The 11,144-nt window shown below is 37.2% G+C and overlaps 1 long non-coding RNA gene and 1 pseudogene across 1 annotated transcript in view; both read right to left on the bottom strand.

Moving 5' to 3' along the window:
• Nucleotides 1-1,261: 1,261 nt before the first annotated feature.
• The window catches only part of LOC125921157 (uncharacterized), a 58,320-nt gene continuing 48,437 nt past the window's right edge, over nucleotides 1,262-11,144 (bottom strand). The window contains exon 7 of the long non-coding RNA XR_007457316.1: nucleotides 1,262-1,322. This is a non-coding gene — a long non-coding RNA (uncharacterized LOC125921157). The remainder of the gene's footprint in view (nucleotides 1,323-11,144) is intronic.
• Nucleotides 2,279-3,147, bottom strand: LOC125921156 (40S ribosomal protein S12-like; annotated as a pseudogene).

Below are 11,144 nucleotides of genomic sequence, written 5' to 3'. Positions count from 1 at the left end.
GAGAGTACAAGCCGGGGGGGGGGGGGGGGTCAGAGAGAGAGAGAGAGAGAGAGAGAGAGAGAGAGAGAGAATCTTAAGCAGGCTCCATGCTCAGCACAGAGCCTGATGAGGGGGTTGATCTCATGACCCCGGGATCATGGCTTGAGCCAAAATCAAGAGTTAGATGCTCAACTGACTGAGCCATCCAGATGCCCCTAAAGATTTTATTTTTAAGTAATCTCTACACCCAATGTGGGGCTTGAACTCACAACCTTGAGGTTGGGAGTCACTTGCTTCACTCAGCCGGCCAGGTGCTCCCCAAATTCTATTGTTTTAAAGACACAATTCATTTATGCTTGCATTTCTTTATTTTTGACATATCCTTTAGTTGAGATGCTTAGATCATTCAAAGTTGAAGGGTTTTATAAAAGGAAAAAAAGAACAGTGAAGTAATGATATCACTGAAAGGAATCTGTCAGCAGAGTAGGATTAGCTTGTAGGGGAGGGGCTTAGTGACTGTTAAGCAAATGAAAAGAAAAATGGAATTAAGAACAGAATCATTCATTCTCCATACACTGAAATATAGTTTGTAATAAATTAACTTCCATAGTTAGAAAGACATATGGGCTCAGTCTCAAATACCAGACAGCATTCATTAGACAGAATCAAGGATAAATTTGGAGTTGAATAATTTCTGTGAACTTCTTTCCTCAGGTCACCTTTCAGACAGTTGAGAATTCACTACCTGGGGCACTAGGAAGTCTGTTTCCCTCTTGTTCTCCTGTCTTCTTTCCATTTACCCCTCCCCCTACCAGGCTCTGGCTTGCCCTGGATCTTCACCATCTCCACACTGGAGACCTGTCAAACAAACAAACCTTTCCTGTTGCAGTTAATTTATTGTTATGGTAAATCATCTTCTTTTCATTTGGTGTGAGCATGGGGTAGGATGTGAGAGAGAATCCTGTTCTGCCCTTCTGGTGAAGATCGGGTGGGACAAAGGTAGGAAGGGGACAGAGTTTCCAGTCTTGTATGTGAGTGATGAAAATATTACTGTTTACACAGAAATACAGTAGCCAGGAAATGGGCCATGTATTAGAGAAGGCTTTTAAATGTTATAAATGCTATTTTTAAATTATCGAGTGTAGTCACTGAAGGGAAGGGTGTAGAGATATGCAGAGTTAAACTTCTTTTTTAATTTTTATTTATTTTATTTAAAAAAATATTTTCTTCTTCTCCTTCTTCTCCTCCTCCTCCTCCTCCTCCTCCTCCTCCTCCTTCTCTTCTCCTTCTCCTTCTCCTTCTCCTTCTCCTTCTCTGAGACCATACAAGCAGGGAAGAGGGGCCTGAGGGAGGGATAGAGAATCTTAAGCAGGCTCCAGGCTCAGTGCAGAGCTCAACACAGAGCTCAATTCCAGGACCCATGACCTGAGCAGGAACCAAGAGTCAGATGCTCAACTGGAGCCACCCAGATGCCCCTAGCTTCTTTCTATTAGTAGGCATTTACAGCTATAAAGTTTCGTCTGAGCCATGCTTTGACTGAGTTCCACATTGTTAGAAGTTGTATTTTTGTTTTCATTAATCTCACAGTATTTTCTAATTTCCTTTCTGATTTCTTTTGACCCATTGGTTATTTTGGAATGTGTTGTTTAATTTCCCCAATTTCCTTCTGTTATTGATTTCTAGTTTCACTCCATTGTCATCAGAGAATACACTTTGCATGATTTCAGTTCCCAAATTAATAAGAATTGTTTTATGTCCTAAAATATCATCTGTTTTAGAGAATATTCCATGTGCACTTGAGTGGCATATGTATTTTTCTGTTACAGAGCATTCTGTAGATGTCTGTTAGGTGTAGTTGGTTTATAGTGTTGTTTAAGGCTTCTATTTCCTTACTGATCTTCTGTCTAGCTGTTCTGTTCATAATTGAAAATGAGGATATTGAAATTTCTAATTAGTGCTATTGAATTAACTATTTCTTTCTTTAATTCTGTCAGTTTTTTATTCCCGCATTTTGAAGCTCTGTTAGATGCATATATGTTTATAAATGTTATATATTCTTGGTTCACATTTTTTATCATTATAAAATGTCATTCTTTATCTCTACTACAATTTTTTGAATTTTTTTATTATTTACAATAATAAATTATTATATACAAAAATTATAATAATACAAAATTATTACAATTTTTTATTTTTGAGAGAGAGAGCACGTGCATGTGAATGGGGGAGGGGCAGAAAGAGAGGCAGGCACAGAGTCAGTCCAGAGCCCAATGTGGGGCTTGAAGCCATGAACTGTAAGATCATGACCTGAGCTGAAGCTGAGTAGGATGCTTAACCGACTGAGCCACCCAGGTGCCCCTCTAGTAACAATTTTTGTCTTAAATTCTGTTTTGTCTGATATTAATATCACTACTCTAGCTCTTTTCATTTCTTTTCACGTGGTATATCTTTTTCCATTTTCTTTTAACCTGTTTGTGTTTTCGAATTTGAAGTGTGTCTATTGTATAAAGCATATAGCTGCATCATGTTTCTTTGTTCATTAATGTCTCCCTTTTAATTGGAGAGTTTAATCTGTTTACATTTAATACAATTACTAATAAGGTAGGAATTACACATTTTGCTGTTTTTAACATATCTTATGTCTTTTTTTTTGATCCTCCAGTTCTCCATTACTCCTTTCTTTTGTGTTAAATAGATCTTTTCTTTCTCTCTTTTTCTTTTCTTTTCTTTCTTTCTTTCTTTCTTTCTTTCCTTCTTTTCTTGGAACAAGAACCAAGTTTTCTATTTGTTCATTTCTTGCATTTAAAGTATTCTTCAATGACATCCTTGGCCTGAACTCTTTACCATAGTCCTTAGCCACCACACAACTGCTTTACAGGGTTTTCCTTCTTTGTCAATTTTACTGAGGCCTACCCATTCCCCTAGCTTCTTGTTGTCATCAGCCTTAATCAGGTTGATTTGGTGTTCAGCACAAAGGGCCTCCACCAACTTGGCATACATAGGCTCATCACAGTTGGATGCAAGCACACAAAGATGGGCTTGGCGCTTATTAAGCTTTTGGCAGCTTTGCGAATTCCGTGTACTAGGCCATGTACTCTAATCATGGATGAGAGTGGTCTTCAGCAACTCAGTATTTACACCTCCAACAGCAATGCCTTCCTCAGCCATGGTGGCAGATTATGGGTGGAGCTGAATCTTTAAAAAAAAAAAAAACAAGTTTTTTTTAAATGTTTATTTTTGAGAGAGAGAGAGAGAGAGACAGAGCATGAGCAGGGGAGGGGCAGAGAGAGGGAGACACAGAATCCAAAGCAGGCTCCACGCTCTGAGCTGTCAGCATGGAGCCCAATGCGAGGCTCAAACTCACAAACTGTGAGATCACAACCTGAGCTGAATTTGGACACTTAACTGACTGAGCCACCCAGACACCCATGTGGAGCTGAATCTTGACTGCACCTGAGCCTCCGCCTCCACGCAACTGGGTGGCCACAAGGAAAGAGCAGATATTTTCTACTATAGAAAATATCAGTTGTCAGTTCTTTTGCTATGTATCTTAGATTGCTTTGGGGATTACCATTAACCTCTTAATTTATAACATTCTGGTTTCAATTAAAACCAACTTAATTTCGGGGCGCCTGGGTGGCGCAGTCGGTTAAGCGTCCGACTTCAGCCAGGTCACGATCTCGCGGTCCGTGAGTTTGAGCCCCGCGTCAGGCTCTGGGCTGATGGCTCGGAGCCTGGAGCCTGTTTCCGATTCTGTGTCTCCCTCTCTCTCTGCCCCTCCCCCGTTCATGCTCTGTCTCTCTCTCTGTCCCAAAAATAAATTAAGAAAGTTGAAAAAAAAAAAATTAAAAAAAAAAAAAAGCCAACTTAATTTCGGCAGTATACAAAACTTTGCTCCTCTATAGATCCATTCCACCCACCCTCATATGCTGTTATGTCACAAATTACATCTTTATAATTTTATTTGCCTGCCAAAGTAGATTTATAATTATTGAATTATGCAGTTGTCATTTATATTTGATGGAAAATAAATTAAAAACAAAAAACACATTTATACCATTTTTTATATTTACCTATGTAGTTACATTTATTGGTGTTCTTTATTTTATCACTGTCTAGTATCCTTTTATTTCAGTCTGAAAAAGTTCCTTTGGTATTAATTGTAGGGCAGATCTGCTAGAGAAGAACTATCTTACTTTTTTTATTATCTGGGAATGTCTTAATTTCTCCTTCATTTTTGAGGGTTAATTTTGCTGGATATAGAATTCTTGGTTGATAGTTTAAATTTTTTAGCACTTTGAATATGTCTTCCCACTTCCTTCTGGCCTCCATGGTTTCTGATGGGGAATTAGCAATTAATGTTATTGCGAATCCCTTGTATATGATGAGGCATTTCCTTCTTGCTTATTGATAACGACAGATCTTTTGAGTAGGGCCTTATAGGAACAAGACAGATCAAATACTGACTCCTTTTTGGAACTGAGCCTCTGAAAGAGCTCTAGGTCTGTTTTGCTCCCTCCAGTACCTAAATGTGGATTGTTGTTTTTTCAAAGCTGCTGAATAGCTAGGAAGCAGGAGATGGGAGTAGGGTAAGTTAAAATGCCACAAAGCTCACTCTTCTAACCAATATCTAATAGTTTTTCTTGACTAAATAAATTCTGACAATTTTTGCAAGTTTTTTCATTGATTTTATGGAGGATTGAACTTTCAGAGTTTCTTATCCTGCCAGTTTTGCTGACATCTGTGGGTAATATTTACTTAATCATGACATATTATCTTCTTAATCAAATTTTGAATTCAAACTTGCTAATATATTATTTTTGCTTGGGAATTTTTTTCTCCTTTTCTTTTTTTTACATTTATTATTTTTGACAGACAGAGAGAGACAGAGCACAAGTGGGGGAGGGGCAGAGAGAGACTAAGACACAGAATCCAAACAGGCTCCAGGCTCTGAGCTGTCAGCACAGGGTGCTGGGCTCGAACTCACAAACCCCGAGATCATGACCTGAGCTGAAGTTGGACGCTCTACCAACTGAGCCACTCAGGTGCCCTGGAAGTTTTCTATCTTTTTATGAAGGCTGTAAAATTTAAATAACTTAATAATTGTTACTTGTTGACTTTATAGAAGATTAACAAGTAAAGCTCTTTGGGCCTGGTTTCTTTTTTCCTTCTCTCTGCCTCTCATGCATTGGTAAAAACTGGGATGTAGAACTTTGCCACTTCAGTTTATTCCATTCAGTTTGTTTACTTCATTTTGAGTCAATTGTTAATTGACTCTTTTTTAAAGAGTTAATATTTATTTTGAGAGAGAGAGAGAGCACGCACACATGTGTGCGAGTGGAGCAGGGGCAGAGAGAGGAAGAGAGGGAAGAGAGAATCTCCTGAGAGCACAGAGCCTGATGCAGGGCTTGAACCCACTAACTATGAGATCATGACATGAGCTGAAATCAAGAGTTGGATGCATAACTGACTGAGCCACCCAGGTTCCTCTGTTAATTTTTCTTTTATAACAATCAAACACTTCATCTAAATTTTTTAATGAGAAAAATTTTTGTTATGTTTTATTTTATATTTGAGAGAGAGAGACAGGGATATATATAGAGAGAGACAGCGCAAGCAGGGGAGGGGCAGAGAAATGGACACAGAATATGAAGCAGGCTCCAGGCTCCTAGCTGTCAGCCCAGAGCCCGACGCAGGGCTTGAACCCAAGAGCAGTGAGATTGTGATCTGAGCTGAAGTCGGATGCTTAACTGACTGAGCCACCAAGCCTCCCCTCATCAAAATTTTTAAATATTTTAGTGTTTTTTTTGTTTTGTTTTTGTACTCTCTCTGCCCAATGTGGGGCTTGAATTCATGACCCTCAGATCCAGAGACACATGCTGCACTGACTGAGCCAGCCAGGTGCCCCTTTAATATCTTAGTTTCGATTTGAACATAACAGCAATCTTTAGAGTACTTGTATCTCTGAGGATATATGACAATGTTCCTAAGGGTCTACCGGCCATAAACTTTTGATCAGAATGCAAGAAGAGCGTAGCTTTTATCCACTCCAAATCTTGGTTTATTGTTCCAAAGTTTCACAATCCCAGTGTATCAAACAAGAGATAAGTTTGAAATATTTGGCTCTCCAAAGACTACTTCAATCAGGGCATACTTTTAAAATGGTTTTCTTTGTTCCTCTTAATTCTTGCTTTTTCCTAAAAGGACAGTTTCTTTCTGTGCTTCCCATGATTTTTTTCTTCCATGCTGTAGATTTTACTTAAATATATGAGGATTTTTATCTGCCTATTCTTGGTTTGGAAATGAAGGAAAATGAAGATTGACTGGGAGCTCTGTGTGAGGACCATCCATTGTGTTGGAGGACCCTGAATATTAAGATTGAGAAAACATCATTATGGGGCAGCATCCACAAAATACTAGCAAACTGAATTCAACAGCACATTAAAAAGATTATATCCCATCATCATGAAGGATTTATCCCTGAGATGCAAGGATAGTTCAACATCCATAAATCAAGTGCGATACACATTAACAGAATGAAGGATAAAAGTCATATAAGTATCTCCATAGATGTAGAAAAAGCATTTGATAGAATTCAATATCCTTTCATGGTAAAAACTCAAACTGGGTATAGAGGAGATATACCTCAATGTAATAAACAGCCCATATATGACAAGCCCACAGCAACACCCATATTAACAGCCCTGGCTTTTTCCAACGGGTCATTCAGTTTCTTGAGAACAATTTCAGTGACAGAATGGTGGCACTGGAAGTGGGGTATAGTCCATCAAAGAATCTCATGAATCTCCCTATTTTTATTATTATTTTTTTTATTGTTCAGTTTTAAGAATTCTTGGTATGTGTTAGATAAGAGTCTTCTTTCCAATATATATTTTGTTGATATTTTCTCTAAGTCTTGGACTTCTCTCTTCACTCTTTTACCAGCGGCTTTCACAGAGCAGAAGTTTTCCTGCTGGTGTTCTCTCCCTCTCTCTCAAAATAAAGAAATAAACTTAAGAAAAATCATTGTCTGCTAATTTTAATGTCCAGAGTATCCTGAGGTCCACTTTCCTGTCCTTCTGTTTGAGTATAAATAATGTTTATTCTATTTTTTGATATGTTAAGTGATTTTGGATTGTATCCTGGACATTGTGAAAAATACTGGAGACTATGGAGACTGAATTTTATTATGTTAAAAAAATTTTGTTTAAATTATTTTTTAATTAAAAACTTTTTTTTTTTTTTTTTTTAATTTATTTTACTTATGACCCTCTTTGCCCTTTTCTCTTACCCTCTCTCTGCCTCTGGCAACTACTAATATGTTTTTTTGTATCTATGATCTTGTTTTTTTTGTTTTTTAAAGATGGCAAATAAAAGATTATGCAATATTTGGTTTTCTCTAACTTATTTCACTTAGCATAAAATCCTCAAGTCTTGAGGTTCATCCATATTGTTGCAAATGAAAAAGATTCATTCCTTGTTAAGGCTGAATAATATTCCATGGTATATATACCACAATTTTATTATCCATTCATCTATCATTGGACACTTAGATTGTTTCCATATCTTTTCTGTTGGAAAGAGTGCTGCAGTGGGCATAGGGATGCCTATTATCTTTTCAAATTGGTGTTTTCATTTTTCATATATATTCCTGTAAATACCTGGAAGTGGAATTGCTGGATCGTATGATAATTCTATTTTTTTAATGTTTACTTATTTATTTTGAGAGAGAGAGAGCATGAACAGGGGAAGGGCAGAGAGAGAGGGAGAGGGAGAGAATCCCAAGCAGGTTCTGTGCTGTCAGTGCAGAGCCCAATGCAGGGCTTGAATCCACAAACTGAGATCATGACCTGAGTTGAAATCAAAAGTCAGATGCTTAATCAACTGAGCCACCCAAGTACCCTGATAATTATATTTTTAATTTTGTGAGAAACCTCCAAACTGTTTTCCATAGTGGCTGTATCAGTTTTCAGTCCCGCTAAGAGTGCACAAGTTTTCTCTTTTCTCCATATCTTCACCAAAACTTGTTATTTCTTATCTTTTTGATACTAGCCATTCTGACAGGTGTGAGGTGATATCTCATTGTGGTTTTGATTTTCATTTTCTGGAAGATTAATGATGTTGAGCATCTTTTCATGTGCTTGTTGGCCATTTGTATGTCTTTGGAAAAATGTCTATTCAGATCTTCTCCCCATTTTTAAATAGAATTATTTGTTTTCACTATTGGGTTGTTACCGTTCTTTATACATTTTTAATATTAACCCCTTACAAGATATATGATTTGCAAGTATCTTTTCCCATCCAGTAGGTTACCTTTTTGTCTTGTTGATTATTTTCCTATGTTGTGCAGAAGCTTTTTAGTTTGATATAGTCCTACTTGCTAATTTTTGCTTTTGTTTTTATTTTTGGTGTCGGATTCAAAAAATCATTGCCAAAGTTTATGTTAAGAAGCTTACCACCTGGGGTACCTGGGTGGCTCAGTTGGTTAAGCATCCAAATCTTGATTTCAGTGCAGGTCATCATCTCACAGTTTTGTGAGTTTGAGCACCCTGTTGGGCTTTGTGCTGTCCCTGCAGAACCTGCTTGGGATTACCTCTCTCTCTTTCTCTCTCTCTGCCCCTCCCCTGTTCATGTACTCACTGTCTCTCTCAAAATAAATAAATAAACTTTAAAAAATATTAAAAAAAAGAAGCTTACCATCTATGTTTTCTTCTAGAACTTTTATAATTTCAGGTGTTACATTCATATCTTTAACCCATTTTAGTTAATTTTTGTGTATGGTATATGAAAGTCCAGTTTCATTCTTTTGCATGTGACTGTCTAGTTTTCCCAGCACTGTTTATTGATCTGCCCTTTCTCCATTATATATTCTTGGATCCTTTCTTGTAATTGTATTGACCAAATATGCATGTGTTTATTTCTGGGCTCACTATTCTGTTGATTAATCTGTCTGCTTTTATGCCAGTAATTATACTGTTTTAATTATTATAGCTCTGTAATAGAGTTTGAAACCAGGGAGTGTGACATCTCTAGCTTTGTTCATTTTTCTCAAGATTGCTTTGGGAATTTGGGGCCTTTTGTGGCTCCATACAAATTTTAAGATTGTTTTTTCTATTTCTGTGAAAAATACCATTGGAATGTTGATAAGGATTGCGTTGAGTCTGTGGATTGCTTTGGGTAGTATGGACATTTAAAAAGTATTTATTATTATAATCCATGATCAAAAATTATTTTTCCATTTTTTGTATCTTCAATTTCTTACATTAATGTCTCATAGTTTTCGCTACACAAGTCTTTCACTTCCTTACTTAAATTTATTTCTAGGTATTTTATTCTTTTTGATGCAATTCTAAATGGATTGTTTTTCAAATTTATCATTTCTGATAGTCTGTTATTAGTGTATAGAAATACAACAGAGGGGCGCCTGGGTGGCGCAGTCGGTTAAGCGTCCGACTTCAGCCAGGTCACGATCTCGCGGTCCGTGAGTTCGAGCCCCGCGTCAGGCTCTGGGCTGATGGCTCCGAGCCTGGAGCCTGTTTCCGATTCTGTGTCTCCCTCTCTCTCTGCCCCTCCCCCGTTCATGCTCTGTCTCTCTCTGTCCCAAAAATAAATAAAAAACGTTGAAAAAAAAAAAAAAAAGAAATACAACAGATTTTTGTGTAATGGTTTTGTATCTTACAACATTACTGAATTCATTTATTCTAATAGATTCATAAAATTCATAAAACATAAAACCCAACATTTTAACCATTTTATTTATTTGTTTATTTAAAGTTTATTTGTTTTGAGAGAGAAAGCATGTGAGTGAGTGGGGATGGGGACCAGAGAGAAAGTAGGAGAGAGAATCCTAAGTAGGCTTCATGCTGTCAGCACGGAGCCTGACTTGGGGCTTGAATTCACAAACCATGAGATCATGACCTGAGCCAAAACTAAGAGTTGGACGCTTAACTGACTGAACCACCCAGGCGCCCTTAACCATTTAAAAGTTTACAATTTACTGGCATTTAGTGTATTCATAATATTCACTGTCACCACTATCTAATTTCAGAACATTTTCATCTTCTAGAAGGGAACCTGTGTCAGTTCGTTACTCACTTCTCATTCTCCCCTGCCCCCATCCTCTGGAAATCACTAATCTGCATTCTTTCTTATGGATTTGCCGACTCTGTATATTTCATGTAAGTCAAATAATGAATATATAGTCTTTTGTGTCTAGCTTCTTTCACTTAGCATTATGTCTTCATGGTTAATCCATGTTGTAGTATGTCTATGAGTATTTCACTCCTTTTTATGGCTGTATAATATTCCATTATATGGATATGCCACATTTTGTTTATCCACTCACCAGTTGATGGACATTTGGGTTGTTTCTATCTTATGGCTATTGTGAATAGAACTGCTAGAATCATTAATGTACAAGTTTTTATTTGAACACCTATTTTCAATTCTTTTGGATATGTACCTAGGATTGGAATTATTGGGTTACATGTTAATTCTCTGCTTACATTTTTGAGTAAATCCTAACCTCTTCTCCAAAAGAACTGCATAATTTTATATTCCCACCACTCTTCAGGCCTGAGAAAGCTCTAAATTATGTGGGTGTAAAGAGGGAGTAGAGAAGCCCCTGAGGTGACACCTCAGTGAGCTATCAGATAGAACAAAAACACAACTACAGTTCTTTAAGGACAAGGTTCATATTGTTCACCTTTGTCACCAGAAAGCTGCATCAGGAATCTGGGCCACTATCTTCATGGTTGCCACCTGATCTGGGTGGGGTGGGGATTTTAGGTAAATAAATGCTACAGTCCTCTCTTACCAAAACTCAGTAGTTTCTTTATTATGTGTTCTTCTGGATGTTTTAAGTCTTTTATTATATCCAGAGTTCAGAAAAAGTTGATTCTGACTTTTTTTTTTTTTTTTTGTCAGCTTGTTGATTGCTTTAAGAGGGATGAAGGTTTGGAGTTCTCCATTCTGCTATATGCAGTAATGTCACTCATTATTTTTTTGAAGATACTGATTTGTTTTGTCAGTTTGGCTCAGCTCAAACTGAAAATTTGGTCTTTTCTATAAGAGAGCAATAGCTGAAGTTTCATTTTAGCTCCTCTAGCCTTATCTAGGCTGATTGCAATTTGCCCTGTGCAAACATGGTTCAAGAGTTAGCCAGA

Source organism: Panthera uncia, chromosome C2 (genome assembly GCF_023721935.1).
Source record: "Panthera uncia isolate 11264 chromosome C2, Puncia_PCG_1.0, whole genome shotgun sequence".
In the NCBI taxonomy this organism is placed as follows: domain Eukaryota; kingdom Metazoa; phylum Chordata; class Mammalia; order Carnivora; family Felidae; genus Panthera; species Panthera uncia.
Note: the sequence above shows the minus strand (reverse complement) of the source record. Positions and strands in the feature narration are given on the sequence as shown.